Here is a 26528-nt window from a genome sequence, read left to right on the forward strand (position 1 = left end):
CAGCCATCCATCATACAGCCCTCCAGCAGCCATCATATTGCCCCCAATCTTTACCTGTGCCAGCAGCAGCCAAAAATAAATCTGATCACATCATATTGCCCCCAAGTATTTATGTACCTGTGCCAGTGCCCAGCCCAGCAGCAACAGCAAACATATGGCTCCGGCCCAAATCTGTACCTGGCTGTGCCAGCAGGAAGCTTCACACTTTCACAGTAATAGAAAGAATGTCTTCAGTTCAGGGCAACTGTGCAAGGCTGAGAGCAGCAAGCGCCAGCCACACCAAGCAGCCCGCCAGCTCTCTGCCACCCAACCGCATCAGTGAAGTCATTGACACGTATACGCACATAGCGCTGCACTGCCGGACCGCACATAAGGAGCTATTACTTGCTGGCATGAGGGAGAAGGTGAAGGAGGGGGATTCCACCCGACTGGATGACCATGATTACTGAAACAAATTATTAAATAAATGCTTGAAAAAAAAGAAAAAAAACCCATTAAAAGTGCGCCCCTCAATGATGGCATCCTAGACAGCCGCCTACTCTGCCTACCCCTAGTTCTGGCCCTGATCCCTGCAGTGAGCACCAACCATCTGTTTTGTTGGTGTGCTATTAATGTGGACATGGTCTTACGGTAACATGGGTGTGGTTTAAAGTGGGTGTGGTCTAAAAATAGGGAGTGGCTAACACTGGCTTCCATTATTGGCCCTCCACCATGTAGATTAGAAAAATTCCGGCCCTCTGCACCATATAAATTGGACAGCACTGGTCTAAACCATAGCAAAATGCTTTCACAATAAACAATGGCAATACAAGATATCACTGTCTGTAATAATAGTAAAAATAGTGGTGCATCGGTCTTCTTCGCCATCTGTAATGCACGGGGGTAGTTCTTAGTTCAGACAGTAAAGAAGTGACTTCATACATACATTGCATTCCAAAATTATCACCTCCCCCCCTTTCCCATGTCCTCCTACAGGATGAGGATCTCAGGCAACATAATATTTGGACCAGGGAATACCAGACAGCTTATAGTGTCTTCATGCCTGAGAGATGGGGGTATAGAACAAGTGGCCTTCCAGCTGTTGTAAACTACAGTTGCCCTACTTCCTCCGCACATAAAACTTAACTTTGCAATTGGTCTTCATTATTTATATTATAATATTTAAGTAATGTATTTTTCTTCTGATCCTTTCCTGCTTTCAAATGGGGGTCACTGTCCCCATCTAAAAACAAATGCTCTGTAAGGCTACAGATTTATTGTTATTGCTTCTTTTTATTACTCATCTTTCTGTTCAGGCCCTTGCCTATTCATATTGCAGTCTCTTATTCAAATCAGTGCATGGTTGCTAGGGTAATTTGGACCACAGTAAACAGATTGCTGAAATTGCAAACTGGAGAGCTGCTGAATAAAAATATAAATAACTGAAAACCCCCCCACAAATAATAAAAAATTAAAACCAATTGCAAATTGTCTCAGAATATCACTATCTACATTATACTAAAAGTTAATTTAAAAGTGAACCTCACTGAATACCTACTTTTGTAGTCTGCTGCAAGTAGGGTTGCCACCTTTCCAGGGAAAAAAATACTGGCCTTCCTGTATTTTTTTCCTATGAATAACATCGGTATGAAATATTATTTTGACTGGCTGGTCAGGTAAAACACTGTGTATAAGAAACAGATCCGCACACACGCTGATTAATGCAGTCGGGGAATATCCCCTTTTATTCAGCCACCAAACATCAACGTTACGGGGGGAACACCCACCCTTCATCAGGATGAAGGGTGGGTGTTCCCCCCCCGAAACGTTGATGTTTGGTGGCTGAATAAAAGGGGATATTCCCCGACTGCATTAATCAGCGTGTGCGGATCCGTTTCTTATACACATTGGTTGCTAAGGGACCCGGCCGGGTCAACGGAAGGAACGCACCACCAATTGCAGGATTGGTGAACTACAGGTGTGCGGTAGGAGAATTACATTGCAGGTAAAACACTGGGCACTTGACAAGCCTAGCTATAAGTAGTTGCCAGTATGGTGTCACCACCTTCCTGCCAGGCCCTTGTACACTTACTTCCTGGTTCTTATCAAAATGGAGGCTCCCTATTAGCTCTCTGTCCCATTGAGGGAAGCATATTTGGTTGTTCTGATGGACTTTCCATGTGACTCAAAACATGACATGGATGTGTAAAAAAAGAGAAGGCAGGGTCAGTGAACGAATGGGGGTCATTTAATTAAAGGCACTAAGTTTGCTCAGGAGCAGTACCTCATAGCAACCAATCAACAGGTAACATTTAGTGATCACCTGTTCAAAAGAACACATTTTATTGCTTGCTATGGGATACTGCTTCTGGGCAAACTTAGTGCTTTTCATAACATATGGGGGTATGTGACTTGTAACCCTGTTTTACAGCTCTACAATGATGGGCATTGTTACAATGCAAAGAACAGTCTTCTGCTAACCACAAGCAAAAAAAACTTGATGACAAAGAAATCAGCTCTGAGGAAGCACTATAAAGCAGTCCAGAGTCAATCTACAAACATACTTGGGTGATGGACAGCACCCATAGAGGGAGAGTAGGCCAATAAGGCTAACAATGTGAATTGACAACAGAAAAACTCCTCTACCTAGATAAAACTGTTTTGTTCCAAATGGCTATATGTATACAGATATGGAATCCGTTATCCGGAAACGGGTTATCCAGTAAACGCCGACGGAAAGGCTGTCTCCCATAGTCATTTTATCTACATAATCCAAATACTTAAAAATGTTTTCCTTTTTTCCTGTAATAATAAAACAGTACATTGTACTCGATCCAAACTAAGATATGATTAATCTTTATTGGGAGAAAAGTCAGCCTAAAGTGCTTATTTTATGTTTACATGATTTTCTAGTAGACTTAGGGGCAGATCTACTAAGTTTGAGTGAATAGTTCGAATGCACAAATATTTGAATTTCGAAGTATTTTTTGGGTACTTCGACTATCGAATTGGTCAAATTCGTTTGAATTGGAATGATTCCAACGATTCGAAGTAAAAATCATTCGACTATTCGATAATCGAAGTACTGTCTTTGACTTTATACTTCGCCGCATTAAAGCTACCGAAGTGCAATGTTAGCCTATGGGGACGTACCATAGAACTTTTCTAAGTTTTTTTTGATTGAATAAAAATCATTTGATTGATCGCTTAAAATCGTTCGATTCGAAGGATTTTATCGTTCGATCGAACGATTTTTGTTCGATCTAACCTTTTGCAGTAAAATTCTTCGAATTCGATGGATTTTATTTCGAGGGTCGAATTGGAGGTTTTTTTTAACCCTTGATAAATCTGCCCCTTAAAGTAGTGAAGATCCAAATTATGGAAAGATCCATTATCTGGAAAGCCCCAAGTCCCGAGCATTCTGGATAACAGGTCCCATACCTGTATTTTAAAATTATGCTATAAAGTCATACTCTGCTGCTCCATTTGGAAGTTTTTCTCACCACCAGCTTTTTAGGAAAGCAGCATGCCGATTCAACTCCTGAAAGCTGGAGGGAATTTGATCTGGTCATTGCCTTTGTCTGAAGAAGGCATTTCCTGGCTCCAACTAGTCACATCTTGTCTCTTTACAGTAAATCGCTTCAGCTGCACTGCAAGTACTAAAAGTATGGCTGGCATATTGCAAGAGTTAAGCAGCCTAAAGGCAGCAAAGAATTACAGAGGAAGTAGATCCGGTGACTGCTGGGGCCCAGGAGTTATATGGGGCGTTTCTGGACAGGGTTAGATTTTAATGTTGGTGTGCCCCTAGGTATCTGGTGCTTAAAACACAAAACCGCCCCCACCCCTGTTCACCAGGCCTGAATTTGTGGGATGGCCACAAAGGTCAAGGCCAGAGCAGCAGATTTAGGGATATGAGTGAGGCAACAACAGGAAAACGCTGGGAACCCTGAGATATGGACTAAGTACATTTAACTGCCACAATCCTTCAGTTTAATATATATAACATATGCCAAGCATCTCAATAGTCACACGATATTCATCAAGTGAACTACAACTCCCTTTAATGAGCTCATGGACAAACTGTTTCTATGTGAAACATAGGGTGGCTACCCTGCAGGTCTAGCATTGATCATACATAGCGTTTTTATATTAAAATGTATTAATAAATATAGTTTTAAAATGAATTGAAGTTGTGTTTGCATGATTTAGTGCACCATTGACCACCATAGCAAATTTAAATGGTATTGAAAATATCCTGAAGGTTGTCAATTTATTGCCGCTTGTTGGATCTTTGGTTTCTTTCTTTCTAATATTTAAATTTAAGTGTTGTTTAACATCCGACAGAGCAATTTGTTTATGGATGGGGGAATTGTTCACATTAGATCAGAGGTGCAGTGCCTTCTATAATGGTATCACATTGGGGAACTTATAGATCGAAGACTTTTCTATACACGTTTAAGAAAAATAGATTATTCCATAATTTAAAGAAACCCAAAAATGATTTTGCTGTGGGGCCAAGTAACCTCTAGTTTAGTCATGAATACCAGCCATGACAGCAGTTTTCTCAACCTAGTCTTTCACATAACTGCAACTTGCTTAAAATCTTTATGATTTAAAGCCCACTGACACCAATGCTCACAACCTGTTGGTAGGCACTCCTAGCATGACTGCGTCTCTCTCTGAATGCTGTCTATCCTGACCTCTGCTGGAGTTTGACCACATTCTTGTTTAGTCCCTTGGAACCTTGCTCTGTGACTTTTTCTATGCCTGATAAAGTGCAAGCCTGTTTGCCAGTACCTGTCCTGGCTGTGCCTCAGGTCCTGCACTTTGTCACCCATCTGTCATTCTCCCCAAGTTCCCTAAAGTACCATAATCACACAATAATTCCTTCCCATGAAATTTTACATTTGGGATCAAAGTGTTTTTGCAGTAATTCCTGTTTGCAGCAATTTAAAGGTTATTTGGGTGATTTGTTCTCTGCAGAGTGTGCTAAGTGTCAAAGATTATTTGGATAAAATGGAGTCTATGGGAGACGGCCTTTCCGTAATTCAGAGCTTTCTGGATAATGGGTTTCCAGATATTGGATCCCATACCTTTACATAAGGCCAAATCCTTGGGGCAGATTTATCAAAGTGTGAATTTAGAACTCACCACAATAAAACTCGCTCACTTTCTATTCATTCCTATGGTTTTTTTTAAAAGCATATGTATCAAATGGTGAATTCCATTGATAGATATGATTCTAAAAAATCCCATATTATCTCATATTTTGATAAATCTGCCCCCTAGTGTTAAACCTGACCTTCGTCTCACATGATTTTAAAGCTCTGTCTAGAAGTGACAATTTTTTTGTTCAATAATGATATAATTTCTGCTGTATTTAGCCAAATCCACAAATGATGGATACAGTGAATGTCTTAATAAGAAGAGACCCTAACGATGCAGTGCTGTGTGATACAGACCCATAGTGTCAAAAACATAAGCTATCGCAGTGTTCTCAGATGGGAAGTGTTCCTTCCTGCCAGTGTGTTTTAATATGTATTACAGTTTTATAAAGTCTACTTACAAGAAGGTATTTTTCTTTCCTTTTAAATATAGTTTATATGCATCTGGAGAGTGAGCTCATAACCCAGGTTATGCCATTACTCACAGTATTTACATAAACTATAAAAATTTTATTTAGTTTCACCAGTCAGTTCTATTGTATGTCTCTATTAGGAAAAACCACATCCTTACACCAAATGCAGATAAGCTCCTTCCCACTTCAGTGAATCACTCCATCTGGCCTAATGTATATTCCAGGGAGGAAATGTCACTGTTTTCCCATTTGAAACTAAAAAAGTGCTAGAAAAATTAAGGCACTAGCTGAACTAGAGGTCACAGGAAGTGGTGCCCTATAATTAAGCCAGATCTTGAGTGCTAGAGGAAGGAAACACTTCAGTAAATAGGGGTTTTGCACCAAAAGACACACTGGTCCTAGTCTGCTAATTTGCAGTTACTCACCCATTATTTTACTTGATAGACTAGAAAGATTAATAGATAGGTAACAAGTACAGAAAGAAATGGCCATCTTCAGGGGTACCCAAAGAACAAATAATCACTCATCCCAAATTTCAGTCTAGCTGGTCTTCAGGCTGGGCCCTCTAAGCTCAAGGTTACAGAAATATTGGGGTAACAGCCACCTTGATATAGTTTCAGAGGTACCCAGAGCACATAAGCCCTCACCCCAAATCTGAGTGCAGTGGTGTAACAATAGATGAAGCAGACACCTTGGTCGCAGGGGGCCTGGAGAAAAGAGGTGCCCAGACCTTGGGGTCTGTGGTCAACTTCTTCTTTAGTGGTTCACTGAAGATCCACACACCCGCTGGCAGGCATGCACATTTGGGCAGGGAGAGCCTGGGCCCAGGCAAGTTGCTTGCAGGGAGGTGAGAGCCAAGGAAGTTGCAGCCCCTGTAAAGATTTTTTGTTGTTGCGCCGCCGGGTGAGTGATTATTTGTGCCCTAACTGTCCTACAGGCTGGGCCCCTTATCTCATAACTTGGTTACATATATATATATATATATATATATATATATATATATATATATACACATACACACACACACATTGGGATAACAATCACCCTGCTATAGTTCCAGGGTTAACTGGTTTTTGAATCTGAGCTGCATGCTGGGGATCAATTGCAAACTCACGGAACAGTTATGTTCCATGTGGCTTCCCTTAAAGGGCAACTAAATTCTAAAATATAATAATGTTAGAAATGGTGTATTTTGTATACTAAATATAAACATGAATTTACTGCACCATAAGCCCAATTAAACAAATGATTTATGTTTTCAAAGTTGGCACAGGGGGCTGTCATCTTGTAACTTTGTAAAACATCTTTGCAATACCATGCTCAGTGTGATCTGGGCTTCAGTTGGGAGGTTAAGCTTAAGGATCGTCATAAATGATGAAAACAGCACAAGTCAAATAATATCTGCCATAATAATCAGATGGATACAAATCTACACAGTTGTTACAGGGAAACAAACAAAGCTGCTCGAGTTCTGGGAAGTACGATAGTGGGCTTCCCCCTGTACTTTGAAAGAATGATCGTTTCCCTGCAGAGCAGTTAGGGACCGTCTGAAGTTTCCTAACTGCAGCTGTCAGAGAAAGTAAAACAAAGGGGGGGATTTCACTGCATACAGTCAGGTTTCTTATAAAAACGGTACACATTTTTTAATTAAAGTATACCGTATTGGAGATACATTTATTTTTTACTAAAGAAAGTAAAAATGGGATTTTATTTTTTTGCCTATACATCCTCTTTAAAGTCACTGACTAACTCAGAGTTAGAGATATGAAAGGCAGGAAGTAGTGTTCTGTTCTATTAATTTAGACATCCAGTCACTCCAGCCTTTATACATTACATTTTTGGCTAACTAACTATATTAGAAACATTTTTTTATTTTGCACAGAAGATCAATTTACCCAGTTTTTATTTCTACACTGAACTGTTCCTTTAAAGCTGGGGCCCTCATCCGCTGCTTTGGTCTTCTTATAACTCTAAAATTATACTGAAAGCCAGTTATGAAACATAGGTGTGGCTACTGAGTTAATGAATCAATTATATACCATCATGCTTAAGGCCATGTAAACAACTGCAAGAGACAGCCAATATTTGAACAGTGAAAATGAGACCTCTGTGAGTGTGAGAGAAATGATTGTCATGTTACAGGAGCTACATGAACACAGATGGATCACATGACTCAGAAGATAGTGGGAAAGACAATCCATAATTACATCCAACTGAGGATAATGACAGATACTCCTCTATTGTGTCATCGCTGAATTGGTTGGCCATATTGGTAACAGATATGAAAACTATCAGAGTGGCAAGTATTGTACATTCAAAAAAGAAAATGATCAATGGTTCACTTCCTTTCTGTCACCCAGTAGCATACCAGTCTTGCTTTATGGCAGGGATCTTTTTCACTGCTTTATGAGCGGAAAAGACGCCCATAGACTCCAATGAGTGAAAATATAATTGCACGTCAAAGAAATGGTCACGTGTCAAAAAAAATCTGTCACCTGTAGGATTCAATTCATTTGGCGACTTTGTCGCAGTTTTGCAAATTTTCGGACGAAGCAAATGCCCATCAGTAGTATTAAACCCCATTCATTATGGGATGATAGTTTTGCTTAAAACCCTTTGTGAGGCTTTAGTTGCCCTTTAAGGAGTGCAATATTTTAAACTCCCATACTGCCTTGACACCTTTAGGAAACATGCCTATTTGATTATGTTAAATAGGAATTCTGCAGCTGGAAGGGTCCCGCCACTTTCACATATGTAAATAGTGGCGCACTGTGTGTCTACAGCTAACTAAGCTGTCCTGCCAGCCCAAATGCAGACCAGAGCTCGTAGCTCCATAAGAAGATGTCAGGGAGCAGACTGTTATGTACCAAATAGGAAGGAACAAGTCCAGGTTTAGTGAACCACGCCAGACTGCTATGTTTCCTTGCTGTGTATTGGGGTGGGCGTGACAGATGGAGTGGGGGTAGGCACAAAGAATTCCATGTCCCTGGCAAAGCGATTCATTTTGGGAAGACACAGTTCCACATGGTTCAGAAACTACATACAGACACCAAAAAACCGATGGATGCTGAAAGGAGTTGCTTGCTAACTACCCCTCACAATAACTAACCTGATAATACCCCCAGATGGGAGAACTGTTATCTATTAATAGCCCCACTCAAAACTGCCTCTGAAAGCCTCACTACTCCCACCTTATAAATATTTATACCCCAACCCCACGGCACCTTACCACTCAAACATTCTGAGATCAACACCATGGAACCTCACCGCTTCAACATTCTGATACTAACCACATGGCATCTAACTACTCAAACATTCTGAGATCAACCCAATGGAACCTCAGTGCTGCAACATTCTATCTTCAAACAGGCTTCTGAGTGTCTCACTATTCCCACCTTATTAAAGGAAAACTATACCCCTCAAATAATGTAGGTCTCTATAAAAATATATTGCATAAAACAGCTTATATGTAAAACCAAACTTCATGTAAATAAACCATTTTCAGAATAATATACTTTTTTAGTAGTATAAGCCATTGGGTAATCATAAATATAAAATAGCCATTTTAAAATATAAGGCAGCCCCCTGGGATCGTATGATTCATGGTGCACACAAACATACCAAACAAACTATACTTGTTAGGTCACATGAGCCAATTAACGGACAGATTTCTGTGTTTTGCTTCCACACTTCTTCCTGTTACAGAGTCGGCAGCTTATTAGCCCGTGTGTGGGGCCATCTGACTGGCTTTCCCGATCGATATCTTGATCGGACGGGCTAAAAAATCCCATCGGATCGCGGCCGCATCTCTGCGTGTATGCAGTCCCGCGATCCGACCGCCCATTCTCCTGCACTATGATCCGATTGTTGGGGCCTAGGGCCCACGATCAGATCAACTGTAATGTGGGCATATCGGGCAGAGATCCACTCGTTTGGCGACACCGAGCGGATCTCTACGTCTATGGCCACCTTTAACAATATTTCTGGTCAGGTGATCTGGGAGGCAGCAAAGAGACCATCACAGAATGGTGGTTCAAGGCAAGAGATGTAAAAGAGCAAAATGTACTTAAATATATATTCCAGTTTGATAAGATTCATTTTATATGCCACTTAATTTGATATAAACTATCTGTTGCTCAAGTATTCATTTTGGGGGTATAGTTTTCCTTTAATACTTACATTACAACCTCGTAGCAGCTCAGTGCTCCAACATTTTGATACCAATCCCATGGCAGCTTGATGTTCCAACTAAATTCTAGAGTGCCTTGCTGACCTCAACTCATATTGATACTCAAAGGAGTATTTAAATGTTATTGGGACTTACTGTAAAAAACCGTAGGAAGTTCCCTTATTTTAATTGCTCACTAATTAGGACCAACTGGGCCCTCCACACTTCTGGGTCCCCTGCAGCTACACCCCAACCCCTATGCGTTTAAGTGCTCAAATATCTGATATCCCCAGTACTCAAGTGTTGAACTTGCCCAATATGTTTTTTGAATTACTGCTTCCTCCTTACATATGCTAGAACACCAACCCCTGTTTGACCTCATTGCTCCAACAATTTATCTATGTATAACCCAGCCCCTGAGCACCTCACTGCTCCAGTATTCCTGATACAGATAACCCAGCCCCATAGCACCTCATTGCTCCAACATTTTATCTACTGATAACCCAGCCCCTGAGAACTACACTGCTTTGACATTGTATCTAATGATAACCTAGCTCCTGAAAATCTCACTGCTCCGACATTGTACTTAATGATAACCCAGCCCCTGAGCACATCACTGCTCCAACATTCTATCTAGTGATAAAACAATCATTTAGTGTTTATCTGGTCCTCTCAAACACGACAGAGCAGACCCATGTGCCCTACAAATGCACATTTAAGCCTGACCTGCCATTCCTCCTTGCTCTGGTCCGGAGAGAAGGTACATAAAAGTGCCAGCAGGAGTGGCTCCAGCCTCCAGGAGAAGGAGGGAACGCCGCCAATTTCCTAGAACACTACCTGACTCTGGGAAATCATCTCTTTCAACCCCTCCAATGCAGCACCCACAAATCTGATGCAGGTTATACGCTATAAGAAATGTGGTCGGAAAAAAGGGTTAAGTCTGCAAAAGATCGGTGGCAGATTTGAAGAAAATAAACAGATGGGTTGCCATGGAAACGGGGCGAAAAAAGGACACTTGGATTCCAAGATTACCCCTACCCTCAAGGAAAGAACATGCTGTGGTGCATAGTGATAAGAGTATCTGGCTGCGGGTTAGAATCTGAATGCAATGGGTACAGGTATGTATAATAAGCCCCAGCACTGTGTATAACAATGCTTAAAGGAACAGCACCAGGAAACTCACAAGGATAATATCAGTACAGCAATTATCATTATTTTAAGTTCCGCAAATCCTTCTGCAATCAGATAATTAACAGGGATTTTACCACTCCTAACTTTAAAGGGATCTGATAGCCCCTAAAATTTGACTTTTCTAAAAGAAGAAAATATTTAATTTTTATGTTCTTCTAAATGATGACTGCAGTTTTTCTTGTAACAAACATATATCTAGTTTCAATGAAATTGAGTGCTTTCCTTTGCCATGCTGAGCTTTCTCATCTCAGTCACTGTGCTACTTAATCCAGTAAAGAATTTACAGTTCTGTGGTGATGCAGACAGTGGGTTCTTAGAGCAGGGCTATAAACAGTAGAACCTCCGTTTTACGTTTTTCAGGGGACCAGAAAAAAATGGTGTATAATCCAGGAAAATGTAAAATCAGGGAAATGTATTATGCATAATATATAGGTGGGACTACATTACAACAATGTAAAATGAGGGAAAACTTAAAATCAGGGGATCTAAAATGGGGGTTCTACTATATATATATATATATACTGTATATATATATATATATATATATATATATATATATATATATATATATATATATATATATATATATATATATTACACCTGAGGGTACGTAGAGGGTTGGGGGAGGGATAAGACTGTCCAGTGGAGTCATGAGCAACCATATCTGCGAGAGAAACGGAAAATCAATAGTGTTTAAATAAATAGGAGCGGATAAATACTGGAGAACAGAAGAGCCATTAAAAAGTGGATAGGTTAAACAAGTTGTTGAGAATTCTGGAGTCGCATTCTGGAGGTACTACCCATTGCATACCTATATACCTACAGAAAATATGGACAAAGTGCCCTACACTCCACAGTGGGACCACGTAGTAATGCCCTCATTTCTGGCAGTAGAGCATAATAAACCCTTGTATGTTAGTGGGGCAAAATTATATGGCACAGACACTAAAGCAAAGAAACTACTGTACTACTCCTAATAACCCAAGCAGTACAGTAGCTCCCACTTACATTCATACAAATACAAAACTAACAAATTCCCAGTCAATGTATTAACTGAACACTTACAGAAATACTATTTGCTATTAAATCCGATTTATAAAGTTTTTAAATCCCCCGTAATTTGTGTCACCGGCTCTCTTGGCTCGAGCGACTGCGATTTCCCCTTTTTCTTGGAAGAAGCTGGGCGATTAAAGGCACAATTTAGTAGTTAATGTCTAAGTAAGAAGTTGCCTCACGTGGAAACTACGGGCGACTTCGGAAAACGAACCACCGCGTGTGATTAGCGCCGGCGTTTTTTTTTTTCCATTTTAGCCGGCGCAGAGTGAGGGAAGGCGTTTGGGGAGATTGATCGCCGCAAAGACGAGGCGATTAGTCGCCAGGCGACCAAATCTCCCCAAAACGCCCAGTGTGGACTTACCCTAAAGACTAATGATTTAATAAATCAGCTATTCCGGGCAAGAATGGAAATGGTTCAGCAGATCACGGAAAGTAGATTATAATCAAATCATACAGACAAGTAACAACAACATTGAAAAAGTGTCTGATTTATAGGCGGCATCTGCCTGGCCAACCTTTCTTCTAACTATCTTATCTGTGATCTGTTATTACACATACAGGTAAAGCCACCATCACTCATACAAATGAATCGGATATTGTAGATACTTTAACTCTGGATTGGTATTATACATTACAGTCAAGCACTTTCCCTTTCTTTGGTGTAACTGTACCTTTAAAAGTGAACTCATGCCAGAACCTTTGTAAATACGTAAATGTGGGGTTATCAGGGTGAAGCTGGGTCAGTAGGAAACGGTGGAAGAAAGGGGACACTAATCCACAGTCCTCATAATTAGATTGCGAGCTTTTGGGACAACAGGCAAGGCTGGTACACTAAGCAGCCCCCCAGCAGTGGTGTGTAGGTATATATATATATATATATATATATATATATATTTGGCACTCACCTGCCCCGTAGCATATATAAAAGTACATATAAAGCCACTCACCAAAGGCAGGGACCCCTCTGCTTCCCTCTTCTCTTTCCTTCCTCCGCCTTTTCTCGTCTTTACCGAGAACAAACACACTTTCTGGGCGTGCCTGTGGAGTGGCCAGCTGGAGAGGGCGTGGCCGCTACCTGGAGGCGTGGCTCCGACTGCTAGGCAAGGATGAATGCGGAAGTGGCCCTGGAGACACGTGAGTGTGGATTGAATGAAGGAAATAGCCTGGAGCAGTGTTTCCACTTGTTTGAGCGGGATGAACCTACAGTCCTACTCGGAGCCCTTACTGCAGGGAGCCTACGGCTGCTGATGCTGTTCACTGCTGCAGAACCTCTTAGGCGATTCGAATCAGAGTAGAAATGCTTTGAAGGGGGTTCAAAAGGCACACGTTTTTTTTTGGAGGGATTGGACACCGTTTCTGAGACGAAAAGGATCCGCAGCGAGTGTCTTACATCATTTCAGGAGTTAGTACCAGCAGTACAGAAAATATATAAAAGTTTTTAAAAGTTTAAAACCACCTGGAATATGTGTAATGAATGTTTATTTGGAAATTGCTTAGAACTATAGTTTTTTATTATTCAAAAAATAGTTTTTTGGGTTTACGTCCCCTTTAATTCTGCTGCTGTATAATATCTATGGATGTACTGAATCCAGGATTCGGCCTTTTTCAGCTGGATTTGGATTCGGCCGAACCAAATACGAATCCTAATTTGCATATGCAAATTAGGGGCGGGAAGTCACGTGACTTTTTGTCACAAAACAAGGAAGTAAAAATGTTTCCCTGCCCCTAATTTGCATATGCAAATTCGGCCCGGGATTCTGCTGAATCTTTCGCGAAGGATTCCGTGTTTCGGCCGAATCCAAAATAGTAGATTTGGTGCATCCCTAATAATATCACTTTTAGGGTGGTGGTAATTCAAGGAAGATTAGTCGCGCATCGTCAATTCTCCTCTACTTCGGGCGAATAATCTCCTCGAAATGCCTTCCTGCCGGCGATTAACATTCTTGCCTGCGGGATGGCACTCATATGGCTTCAGTTTTCCGAAGTTTCCTCGTAAGGCAACCTCGGGCAACTTCAGAAAATAAAGCAATTCGAGTGACAGCACGCCGGAGATTCACATTGTTGCCAGCGGGAAGGAATTTCGGGGAGACTAGTCGCCAGAAGTAGAGGAGATTTGTCACCGGCGGCTGATCTCCCCGAATCACCATGTGTGCCACCACCCTTCAGGACGCTTTTTTTTTTCCAAGCTCCTCTACTATGTCATTAAATTGTTTCTGTGGTCCATAAAATCTCCTCAGAGAGTCCTTCCCCTTTAATCCACATGGGTGAGCCATAAAGGGTGAGGCAAGAGCTGGGATAGTGCCAGAGGCAATGCCCCAGGGACAATGAGATCATCAGCCCATGTGCCTATGTAGGAAGTGGAAGGTCTGGATATAGAGGGAGCAGACGGCCTAGGTTGCTGTTTTGTCCTGCCTGTACATGTAGGCCTAGAATTATGCATTGTCCAAGCTTGGAGAGGAAGAGCTGCTTGCTTTTGTATAGCCAAGGGTTAGGGTAAATCAATGCATGGTTGCTAGGGTTACCAGATTGCTTAAGATGCAAATGAAAGAGCTGCTGAATAAAAAGTCAAACAACTCAAAACTACAAATGAAACCAAATTTTTTTTTGCAAATTGTCTCTATCGCAATCACTCTCTACATCATACTAAGAGGTGAACAACCCCTTTAATGTTTGTTTTTTTTTAAACTCAGATTTAATTTATTTACATAAATGGCTGCCATCAGTAACCATAGAGAACTATACTAGTAAGTTAGGAGAGCCCTCCCCCCAGTGCATTCCATTTATTAGTACACACTACCAGAATCAATGGCTGATTTAAGACATTAAAATCTCTTTGGGCCTCCCTTAAAGGAACAGGAACACCAAAACCTAAAGTATTTTAAAGGAATGACAACATAATGTACTGTTGCCCTGCACTGGTAAAATCGGTGTGTTTCCTTCAGAAACACTCCTATAGTTTATATAAACAAGCTGCTGTGTAGTCATGGGGGCAGCAATTCAAGCATAAGATATACAGTAGATAACAAATATGTTCTGAAAAATCCCATTGTATAATACAGACCTTATATATTATCTGCCTTTTCTCCTTTTTCAGCTTTGAATGGCTACCCCCATGGTTACACAGCAGCCTGTTTATATAACCTATAAAAGTGTTTCTAAAGCAAACACACCAATTTTACCAGCACTGGGCAACAGTACATTATATTTTCATTCCTTTTAGACATTTTTTTAGTGTTACTGTTCCCCCCCACCCACCCCAAGGATGGCCTTGTCTGTTTCTTAAAAGAGATTGTACACATTGACAGATTGTCTGTGGCCTCTGTTACACAATTGACAGTACAAGATTTTCTGAATCTGCCTCAAACTAATATATGTTAGTGTGAAATGCAGTTCTCTATACAATGTGTCCATCTAGGGGTAATCAGTGGTACACCCAGTTACACTGGCATATTTTAAATACAGGTATGGGACCTGTTGTCCAGAATGCTCAGGACCTGGGGTTTTCCGGTTAACAGATCTTTCCGTAATTTGGATTGTCATGCCTTATGTGTACTAGAAAATCATGTAAACAATAAATAAACTCAGGTGGGTTTTGCTTACAATAAGGATTAATTATCATATCTAGAATCAAGTACAAGATACTGTTATTATTACAGAGAAAAAGGAAATAGTTTTTCTATGGTAGACAGCCATTCCGTAATTCGGAGCTCTCTGGATAACGGGTTTCCGGATAACGGATCCCATACCTGTATTTTAAATTTAGTAAGAAAAAAAGAGGAGTCCACAGTGGTGGGAAAATTTGATGTGTGTCGGGAGGACTGTGGCATAGCAGATATAGTAAAGAAATGGTGCCTATATTAGCAACGGGGATAATAGCTTTTGAGAAGGGACTGTGACTGTGGGATAGCAGGTATAGTAGGGAGAGATGGTGTCTGTAGTAACAGTGGCATAATAGTCTCTGGGAAGGGACTGTGGCTGTGGAATAACTGGTATAGTAGGGAGAGATGGCGCTTTATAGTAACAGTGGGATAATAGTCTCTGGGAACGGAGTGTGGCTGTGGGATAGCAGGTATAGTAGGAAGAGATGATGCCTATAGTAACAGTGGGATAATAGTCTCTTGGAAGGGGCTGTGGGATAGTAGGGAGAGAGGATGCATATAGTAGAAGTGGGAATAAAAGCCTCTGGAAGGAGACTTTGGGGCAGATTCACTAAAGGGCGAAGTGACTAACGCTGGCGAAAATTTGCCAGCGTGACGTCACTTCGGAACTTCGCCAATTTACTAATGGTAGCTGGCATAAATTCGCTGGCATAATTTCGCCAAGGAGATAGATTCTGGCGCAACTTCGCACTCTAATGCCAGGCTAATTTATGGTCTGGCGAAAGAGCTTTACTACGCAAATTCACTAAGTTTTTGATTTTACTGACCCTTACCTCTATCGCCAGACTTGCCTTCGCCACCTCAGACCAGGCGAAGTGCAATAGAGTAGATAGGAGTTCCTCAAAAAAAAGTTTAAAATTTTTCTAAGTCCCAAAAAACGCTGACGTTTTTTTCCTATTTAAAGGGTGATAGACTGAAAAAGATCGTAAATTTTTTTTTCGGGTATCCTCCTTCCCCCCTACATTTGCTAACATATGGCACCTAAACTATACTGTGGGCACATGTGTAGGGCATTATAACAACTTTTATATAATTTTATTAAGGTTCCCTGGCCTTGTGTAGTGTAATGTATTTGCTGCAGCATATACGGCCATTGTACTTTAACTGCACGCCGTATGCTAATTAGCCAACGCTAGCGTAACTTCAAACTGCTGAGCGTAATTTCGCTGGCGTGATTTCGCCAGCGTTCGGTATCCTGTGCGCAACTTCGGATCTTTGTGAATTAGCGTTGTCCAGGTGAATTTACGCCTGGCGAAGTGTTGCGATGTGCGCAAAGCCATCACTGGCGAATTTTCGCCTGTAAGTGAATTTGCCCTTTTGGGTGTTACATTGCAGGTATTATCAGCAGCAGCTGTCCTTTTTGGGTGAAAGGTAAATAATTGCCAACAACTTGTCTCTTTCCTCCTTGCTTTTTTCACCTTGCCATGACTGATTGCTTATTTGCTGTTTGCCTGTAGCAGGGTGCAAATCAAAAACATGATCTGTTTGCTTCAGAAACACTACTATAGTTCATATAAATAAGTTGCTTGTGTAGCAATTGTGGATATTGAAAAAAGGCTAAATAGTCGACAACAGATAACACCATTATGTTCTACAGAGCTTATCTACTGTCTGCTGTGTTACCTGAGCATTTTCTCCTTTGAATGGCTGCCCCCATAGCTACACAGCAGCTTATTTATATAAACAATAGTAGTGTTTCTGAGGCAAACACAGCAGTTTTACCAGTGCAGGGCAACACTGCATTATATTTTCATTACTTTAAAACACTTTTTTTTATATTACTGTTCCTTAAAGAATTATAACAATAACTCTCTAGAAACTTTATTGTCAATATCCTCAAATTGCTTCAACCAGTGTCTAGTGGAACATGCAACCCCAGAAGCAGCCAGAGCTGGTTTACACAAAGCTGCTGCCAGGTCCGGACTGAGAATTAAAATAGGCCCTGGAATTTCAGGTATAGAGGCCCAAACAGCCCATATGGAAGCCCAAACAGCCCCACCAGCCCACTAAATACTGACTTTCTATGGGACCTTATAGCAGCCCCTCTGGCCTTTGCCAGAACCCACAGATTGCCAGTCTGGGCCTGGCTGTTGCAGTAGAATAGGCGTTTTTAAGGATGCCTTCTGCCTTTCTATCCATGGGGCCTTTGAGTCCTGACCCATCTTCCATCGGTATGAGTATTGTTTTAGATATTCTTGCTATTGTGACATCAGCCTTAGGTGGGGTTTCCATAAGGCAATACTTCGTCCGACTGGATGGGAAAAAGTAATTTGTGCCTTTTCAAAATGCTAGGTGCCTTCTCAGGACACTTCCATTCTCTAATCATAAGATCCTTCATGATGAAATGAACAAGAAAGGTTCTAGAAGCTTTAGTAGAGGACAATGTCCTAGTCTCGTGACCATCAAAAATATCTAAAGTATGTCTGACTATTCTGGCTATCTTATGGGTGGACTCAGTAGGAAAAAGTGCCAAGGTCTCTTCCTCAGACAAAGAAGAACATTCTTATGAGTCCTCCAAGGCAATACTGCTAGACAGAGTCTGGTAATAAGCCCCCTCAGAAACAAGAAGTGTAGGGTTAGACTGAAGCACTGAAAACATCTCTTTCATCAAAGTTTTAATAAACTCCTTAATCCAGTCAGTAGTTGCAGGAGGATGGTTACTATCTTTCTGGGCCAAAAATTCTGCAAACTGCAGTAATTCTGAGAGAAACGCTTAATTATTTTCAGTTCAAAGTCCTACCATTAGGGATTTACATGGCACTGCGCGTATTCACCAAAATAACTCTGGCAGTGGTGGTGGGGCTAAGACAGGAAGGTATATTGATAATTCCTTACCTAGACGACTGGCTCTTTTCTTTCGGAGTCCTTGCTTCAGAAACACCTCAACAGACCTCTTGCAACATTTGGAATGGCTGGTAAACTGCCAGGTTAGTGCTTTCTCCATTCAGAGTGCTCCAGTTTTTGTGGTTTATAATCAATTCAGTGGAGATGAAGATTAATTTACCTCAGGACAAGATTTTCAGTCTTATGAAGCCAGTTCAGAGGAAGATTCAGAATTGTCAGTCAGAGAATTGATAAACATCCTAGGCATGATGACTTCTACCATAGAGACAGTTCCCTGGGCAAGACTTCACTTAAGACCAGTTGGCAATTCTTTCCAATTGTGATCAGAAATTGCCTGCTAAGTCACATGGTGCTGCTGTATAGGACTTAAGGGAACAAGTAAATTTATACTTACCAAAATGTACTTTTCCCTTAGTCCCTTCAGCACCAAAATTCTCTCCCTATTTAAAATTGAAGCATCTTTGTGTGAGTGCTTACTTAAAAAACACTAATGTGCATACCTGTTTACTGTTACTTATAGGTGGGGTTCAGGACTGTTATTTTTTTAACTATTTATCCACTTGTCCTAAACTGCAGAAATGCCACAATAAATCTCATGGTTCTGCCGAAGGGGCTAATGGAAAAGTAAATATTGGTACGTTTACTCATTATTTTTCCTGAGAACTAAAACCCAGATCAGTTTTATAACATTTAGCCATAGTACACAGTACCCCTTGCCACCCCCATAGCACATCACTACCCACTGCTTAACACAGCTGGGTCCCTATTATTGCTGCCATACTGCAGCACTGGACTGGTGCCACAATGCTTCGCTACATTACCGGTACTTTCTAATTTTATTTTTATTCCTGTTTTGAGAGTTTGAAGGTATGTTAGTCACTGGGGGTATAATTAATGACTGCTGTTGGGATAAACCATCACAATCTGAATTGAACATGGGGGTAACTGGCCCATCTAAAAACAAATGCACTGTAAGGCTACAAATGTATTGTTATTTCTACTTTTTATTACTCAACTTTCTATTTAGGCCTCTCCTATTCATATTCCAGTCGCTTATTCAAATCAATACATGGTTGCTAGGGTAATTTGAGCCCTAGCAGCAGATTGCTAAAACTGCAGACTGGAGAGTTGCTGAATAAAAAGCTAAAAAAAACGCAAAAACAAATAGTAAAAATTTAAAACCAAATGCAAATTGTCTCAGACTCTCTATATAACTCTTTATATCATACTAAAAGTTAACGCAAAGGTTAATGTAGGGATGTGAAAATATTAGACACCCTTACACATTACAGACAGGCACATCCCTAGTAATATGGATACCTTAGTGCAGTGGTCCCCAACCAGTAGCTCGCGAGCAACATGTTGCTCACCAACCCCTTGGATGTTGCTCCCAGTGGCCTCAATGCAGTTGCTTATTTTTGAATTTCTGGCTTGGAGGCAAGTTTTGGTTGTATAAAAACCAGGTGTACTGCCAAACGGACCCTCCTTTAGGCTGCCAGTACACCTAGGGGTGACCACATAGCCAATCACAGGCCTTATTTAGCATCCCCATGGACTTTTTCATGCTTGTGTTGCTCTCCAAGTCTTTTTTACATTTAAATGTGTCTCACGAGTAAAAAAGGTTGGGGACCCCTGCCGAGTGGGTCCTTTTGGGGACCTTGTGCTTATGTAACCCCTGTAGTTCACACAGTGTACACCAGATGGCACTGTGCCAGAGTATAAAAGGTTTAGGAACCATGAGGTCTGGGTCCATTGCTTTAGCCCAACCAAGCAGGCTGGAAGGGAATGGGTAGTGTCGACCCTAGGCGCCTTGGCCCTAGTAATTAGACAGCTATACTCAATTATAGATCACTCTAGGAGTGATAGAGAGGTTATTTAGTTGAGCAGCTCAAGGCTCCGCTGAGGAGATTAGAGGGATTAAGATCCCAGGGTATTACTGACCCGGAGTAAGGACTAAAGTGTTGAGATAGGGATGATAGGAGTTCCCCTAGTCTGCCACTGGAAGATATCCTGAAAACTGGGCAATACCCACCACATGCTGTCAACTTACTCTCTGCTGTATATTCCCTAGCCTGTGGGGATTCAGCCTATACATGCTGTGAGTATATACTTCCTTTATGCTGCTGTGTATGTTCTATGCTCCATTGTGGATCAATGTGCGGAATGATCTATGTGCTATTGTTCAATAAACACAGTTCTATGTTCAACCGTTAAAGAACTACTGGCGCCCATCATTGTGCTATTGCACCTGGTTACAGTTACACTACACCCTGCCTCCACCGCATTGCTAGGGCTTGCCCCTGAGAAAGAGAGCTTATCTGTGGTCTCAGCCCACAAAGGAAAGTAGCTAAACTGCCCTCGCACAAAGCAGTTTACTATAGCGCTACATTAACAATGCCTTTAATATTTCCAGGCATGGCAGCAGCTGCTGCAGGTATAGTCTGAGATGGCGGTTGTCATAATTTGTCACCAAATGCACTGTGGGTCATTGCTGATAACACTATTTCAAACAAATCCTTCTCTGTTTTAATAGTATTGGGTGTGGTATTAGTCACAGCTGCACTTTGAGACAGTGGTTGGAATGATTTATTATCAAATGTATTGCAGATTGTGGCTGATAATACTATTTTAAACAAATTGTCCGCTATTTTAATATTATTATGGGTATGGTATCAGTTGCCCTTTTAGATTGATTTATCATCAAATGCATTGTGGGTCAAGGCTGATGATGCTATTTCAAACAAATCCTACTCTGTTTTATCATTGGTTATGGTCAGGGATGGGCGAATTTTTTCACATTGTTTCGCTGAGGAATTGACACCCATAGACTTGTATGATGTTGTGCATCAAAAAAAAAAGACGCATGACAAAAAAATTTCGACACCCATAGACTTTAATGGGTGTCTGCAACATTTCGCTGGCGGTGAATTTTTGGCGAAAACAAAACGGGTCAAATTCGCCCATCCCTAGTTATGGTAGCAGTTGCAGGTGAAGTCTGAGACTGCAGTTGCAACCCCAATTATTGCTGCCAAACTGCAAAGCTGGATTGGTGCTTCCATGATTGGCTACATTACTTTTTATTAATGGTTCCATGGCAGTGATTGCAGAGCAGGAGGAAATGTACCAAGGGTCCACTGTGCATGCTCCTGATCACCAATAACTAACATGAAACCCGGGAAGTGACGCAGCTAAACATGTCAGCCAACAACCCCACCATGCATCTCTGCACAGTTGCATTTGGGAGGGTGCTAGGAGAACCCTACACTGTTTAACACTTTGAAACATCATTTTGAGGTTACTTGCCATTTAATATTTTGTGTGCTTGCCACAGTGGTATGAAGTTACTAGTGAGAAGGGATTGGGAAAAACATTTTTTTTCAAAATTAATCAGTTAATAGTGCTACTCCAGCAGAATTCTGCACTGAAATCCATTTCTCAAAAGAGCAAACAGATTTTTTTTTTTTTAAATTTTGAAATCTGACATGGGGCTATACATATTGTCAATTTCCCAGCTGCCCCAAGTCATGTGAATTGTGCTCTGATAAACTTCAATCACTCTTTACTGCTGGAGTGATATCACCCCCCTCCCTTTTCCCCCCCAGCAGCCAAACAAAAGAACAATGGGAAGGTAACCAGATAACAGCTCCCTAATGGTGGCCATACACGGGCAGATAAAGCTGCCGATATCGGTCGTTTGGACCGATTTGACAGCTTATCTGCCCGTGTATGGGGGCTTCCGACGGGTCTTACCGATCGATATCTGGCCACGATATCGATCGGGAAGGCGACCCGTCGGAGCCGCTTGGCGCATCGTAATTCGATCGTTCGGCCATACGGCCGAACGTTCGAATTACCCCCGATATAGCCACGCAGTTTAGTGGCATATCGAGGAAAGATCCGCTCGTTTGGCGATGTCGCCAAACGAGCGGATCTTGGAGTCTATGGCCACCTTTACACAAGATAACAGCTGCCTGGTAGATCTAAGAACAACACTCAATAGTAAAAGCCCATGTCTCACTGAGACACATTTAGTTACATTGAGAAGGAAAAACAGAAGCCTGCCAGAAAGCATTTCTCTCCTAAAGTGCAGGCACAAGTCACATGACCAGGGGCAGCTGGGAAATTGACAAAATGTCTAGCCCCATGTCAGATATCAAAATTGAATAAAAAAAAAATCTGTTTGCTCTTTTGAGAAATGGATTTCAGTGCAGAATTGTGCTGGAGTAGCACTATTAACTGATGCGTTTTGAAAAAAACGTTTTCCAATGACAGTATCCCTTTAAAGAATGGTTTGCTGGGATGGGAGTGGAAGAACTTCATTGTCTTGCACAGATCCCTGACATCAACTCAACTGAAACGTGGGATGATTTGGAACCCTGATTGTGAGCCAAGCCTGATCCCTAACATTAGTACCCAACCCCACTAATGTCCTTGTAGCTGGATATAAGCAAATTCCAAAGCCTCAATAACTTTGGCCATGTGGTGTATTTCCATCAGTGGCGTAACTAGATATTACTGGGCCCCACAGCAAATAATTTTTTAGCCCACCCCCCCAAATGTCTAGAGGTTGACCTGTTTTACCAATATTTATTGAAATTGTATATGAATTAGGTCCTCATGGGGCCTTATACCTCTTGGGGCCCCCTGCAACCGCAGGGTCTGCTTCCTCTGTAGTTACACCTCTGATTGCCATTACAACTACTTCAGCAAGGGAATTCTTAAAGAACACCTTAAGATGAAACCTCTTTTTTTTCTTATGTCACGGCATGCCCTTATGTCTTTTGGAAAGATCTACTGATTAATAAGGCACCAGAGAAGTATCAAACCTAACTTGACCACCCATCCATCATAACTAGTATCTTTCATACCTACTATCTCTGTGACCATTCTCTGGAGCCAGGATTTCATGTCTGACTGCACTGCATCTTCTCGTTGGGGCATTACCTACAAGTTTAAACATTGCACTTTTTTTGGTCTCCTTTCTCTTTTGGGTCATCTTTGCCCACTTTTTTGGCTCACACTGGATAGCACCTGATGCCACACTGCCTTTGTGCTCCTTTAAACATTCCATGTGACGGTATACAAGAAAACCCTCTTCCTGCATGGATCATTAGTCATGTGGTAATGCAGTGCTTTCTGTTGGCAATAGACTTTTTTGATGATTGCATTCAGGAATTTTTCAAAATGAGGAATATCACTTAAAGTGACAAGTCGATCGTGAGGGATTCCTAAAGCACGATGGATGTTCTGTGCCTCTTTTACAAGCCTAAAATCTTGTGTGCCTTGGAGTTAGAAGAGCACAGATGCTGGAGGCCAGGTTATTGTTTTTGTTAAATCATAAAGCCATTGTTTTTTTATGCTGATGAAGGGATTGTAGGGGATGAAGTCAAGACGAGCAGACTAATATTGTGTGTACTTAGCTTAAAGGAGAATTCAACCCTCTTTTTACCTTACTAGTGATGACATTCTAATACAACATAGAACAGTGTTCAGGCTTCTACATTCCAGTCTTAATTCCACAGTATCATTGGGTCTTATGTCAGGTAATATTTTGTCCAGTAACCCTTGAGTAGCATCATGTATTGCCTCCAGCGCAGTGGCCATCACCACATTATTTATATTAGCAAACTGGAGTAGTTCATAGTACTCAATTGCATTACTGGACTTGAGTGCTCTATGGGGCAGATTTTGCACCACTTTGCCAGAAGAAAATTCGTTACCACTACGTTAATTCTCTAAAAAGTTGACTTCTTTTGGGTCATCTTTGCCCCCTTTGAATTAACGTAGTGGTAACGAATTTTCGTACATGGGCCAATATAGGCTTCCAATAGACTAGGTGGGCATATCAGGGAGAGCTACGCTCGTTTGGTAACCTTGCCAAATGAGTGGATCTCTGCATGTATGGCCACCTTTTCACAATGCAAGTTCTGAAAACCAGGAAGTCAAAGTTTCCATCTCTCAGCACCCTAAATATAAGGCCTTGAATAAGTCAAGAGCTGGCCCCAGGTTTTGTATAAAGAGACAGGAAACATTGGGAAAAGCTTCATAAACCAGAGAGGTAAGGAGTGTTGCTTTGTGGGACATTACTATGGGACAAAGGGGATTCTTCTGCATTTGCTGGATGTACAAATAAAATGTTTCTCTGTTCAGACTGCCCAAAAGAAGCAAGTGGCAGAGAGACAACCGCAATTGTAACTATATAGTTGAGACTGCCCCTATTGGCATGAACAAGATGAGGCCTAAAACATCCTTATTTTGGAGGGGAGGTGTGCTGATATTCAGCTGGGTCAGATACATAAATATATACTTCCCAGCAGTAAGGTGATATTAATTAATATCATAGTGTCATCCAGTGGCATTTATATCAGCTGCCTGGATACCAACAGTGTCCTGCCTGGCCTTGGCACAATCATTGACTGTGTTTTGTCTATTGCCTATCTGACCATGGCATAGATATCTACAGTGCCTTGCTCTCTGCCTGCCTGACCTTGGCATGAAATTCGGCTATGGGTTTTCTTCTGCCTGCCAAACCTCAGTGTGAATTAGTGTCGCACTGGCCCACGGGGATACCAGGGAAAACTCCCGGTGGGCCCAGGTGTCAGTGGGCCCTCTTGCTTCTAACGATTTGGCCTATTTCATGGTCATTTCCTATTCCTTTAAGGGGCTTAATAATGGAAAAATAGAATATAGTATGTAGAGATAAAAGACTAGGAGAATAAAGAGGTTGAGTGAGGAGAGGAGGAATAATAGTTTAGAAAGTGGGCCCACGGTATAACTTTTCTGCTGGGCCCCTGACATCCCAGTCCGACACTGGTGTAAATAGCAACTATGCTGGGTCTGCTGCCTGCCTGACCTTGGCATGAAATTCGGCTATGGTTTTTCTTCTGCCTGCCAGACCTCAGTGTGAATAGAAACTGTGCTGGGTCTGCTGCCTGCCTGACCTTGGCCTGGACACCAGCAGTGCCAGCCTGTCCATGGCATAAATACCAACAAGCACTTGGGAGCAGTTTTGTTTCCGTGCTACAGGAGAGCATGGTTGTTTGTCAAATTTGCAACAAATAATTGTACCGTAGCTAATTCTGTTTTTTCTTTAACTACAGTAAGAAATGTCAGGAGGCTAGTTTCAGCTACGTGTGCTCTAAAGCATACCCAGTCTATAACTATATTTTTCTACAATTTTTCATTTTAATAAATTTTGGATTCATTGTTACACCAATAATATACCATAATAGCTAAAATAAAATAAGTGCATTTAATAAAATGTTGTTTCTTTCTACCAAAACAGACCAGCAGCCCTCGCTGTGGATACTGGGAGCTGTAGTTCATAACAAGAAACAAATCAGAAGAAGGATCCCAGTGGTGGACATGTTGCATTCCTAATTCTTCCACTTGTTGCACTTGGTGCAAAGAAGGATGAAGATTGCTCCATGTTGCTCGCTCAGAAGTACCCCAAGCTGATGGAGCTGATTTGACCAAAATGGTATATAGCTTTATGGAGATTACTCACTTGTATAGGTCAAAAACTCCAAGCAGTACACTGCCAAATTTCCAAAGCACCGCTCCACAAAACAGCATACTTCTGATTTCAAGGCCACACATTTCACTAACAGTAGGTTTACCCTATAGAACTACGCATTATTGGAAAGAACAGATTCAAATTAATCCAAAATGGGTAAATACGGCTTTGTAGTCCAAACTACCAGGTTGCAATTCTTTATTAAAGTTATAATTTTTTAAATAAAAATTTATAACATTTTTGAAACATGACTCAACGCTTCCACTTTACAGCATCTTTTCTCCACATACGTTTAGGTACTGAGATAAAACACCCTAAATATAAATGCTTGGGGTCCACTGAACAGTTTGATGTCCAATATGCTTAGGTTTACCTAAGTGGCATATAGGGGCTCCAAAATGTAGACACCCCATTCAATCAGTTCTGTAATTCCAGATAATGCAAAATTTACACATTTACACAAATGTGCACAAAAAGTAAACTCACCTCAGAATGCCATATATTTTTGCAAAGTACACATTCCTCTGAATCTAAAAT

The 26528-nt window shown here is 41.3% G+C and overlaps 1 protein-coding gene and 1 long non-coding RNA gene across 2 annotated transcripts in view; one reads left to right on the top strand and one right to left on the bottom strand.

The window, feature by feature from the left end:
- Positions 1-13039, bottom strand: part of rhbdf2.S (rhomboid 5 homolog 2 S homeolog) — a 36148-nt gene extending 23109 nt beyond the window's left edge. Inside the window, exon 1 of the mRNA XM_018238538.2 lies at positions 12920-13039. The gene's annotated coding sequence lies outside the window, so the exon portion shown is untranslated. The remainder of the gene's footprint in view (positions 1-12919) is intronic.
- A 61-nt stretch (positions 13040-13100) lies between these two features.
- Positions 13101-26237, top strand: LOC108702824. The gene is made up of 2 exons (XR_001933370.2): positions 13101-13374; positions 25761-26237. It is a non-coding gene; the product is annotated as an uncharacterized LOC108702824 (long non-coding RNA).
- The last annotated feature ends 291 nt before the right edge of the window (positions 26238-26528 follow it).

This window comes from Xenopus laevis, chromosome 9_10S (genome assembly GCF_017654675.1).
Source record: "Xenopus laevis strain J_2021 chromosome 9_10S, Xenopus_laevis_v10.1, whole genome shotgun sequence".
NCBI classification, from domain to species: Eukaryota; Metazoa; Chordata; class Amphibia; order Anura; family Pipidae; genus Xenopus; species Xenopus laevis.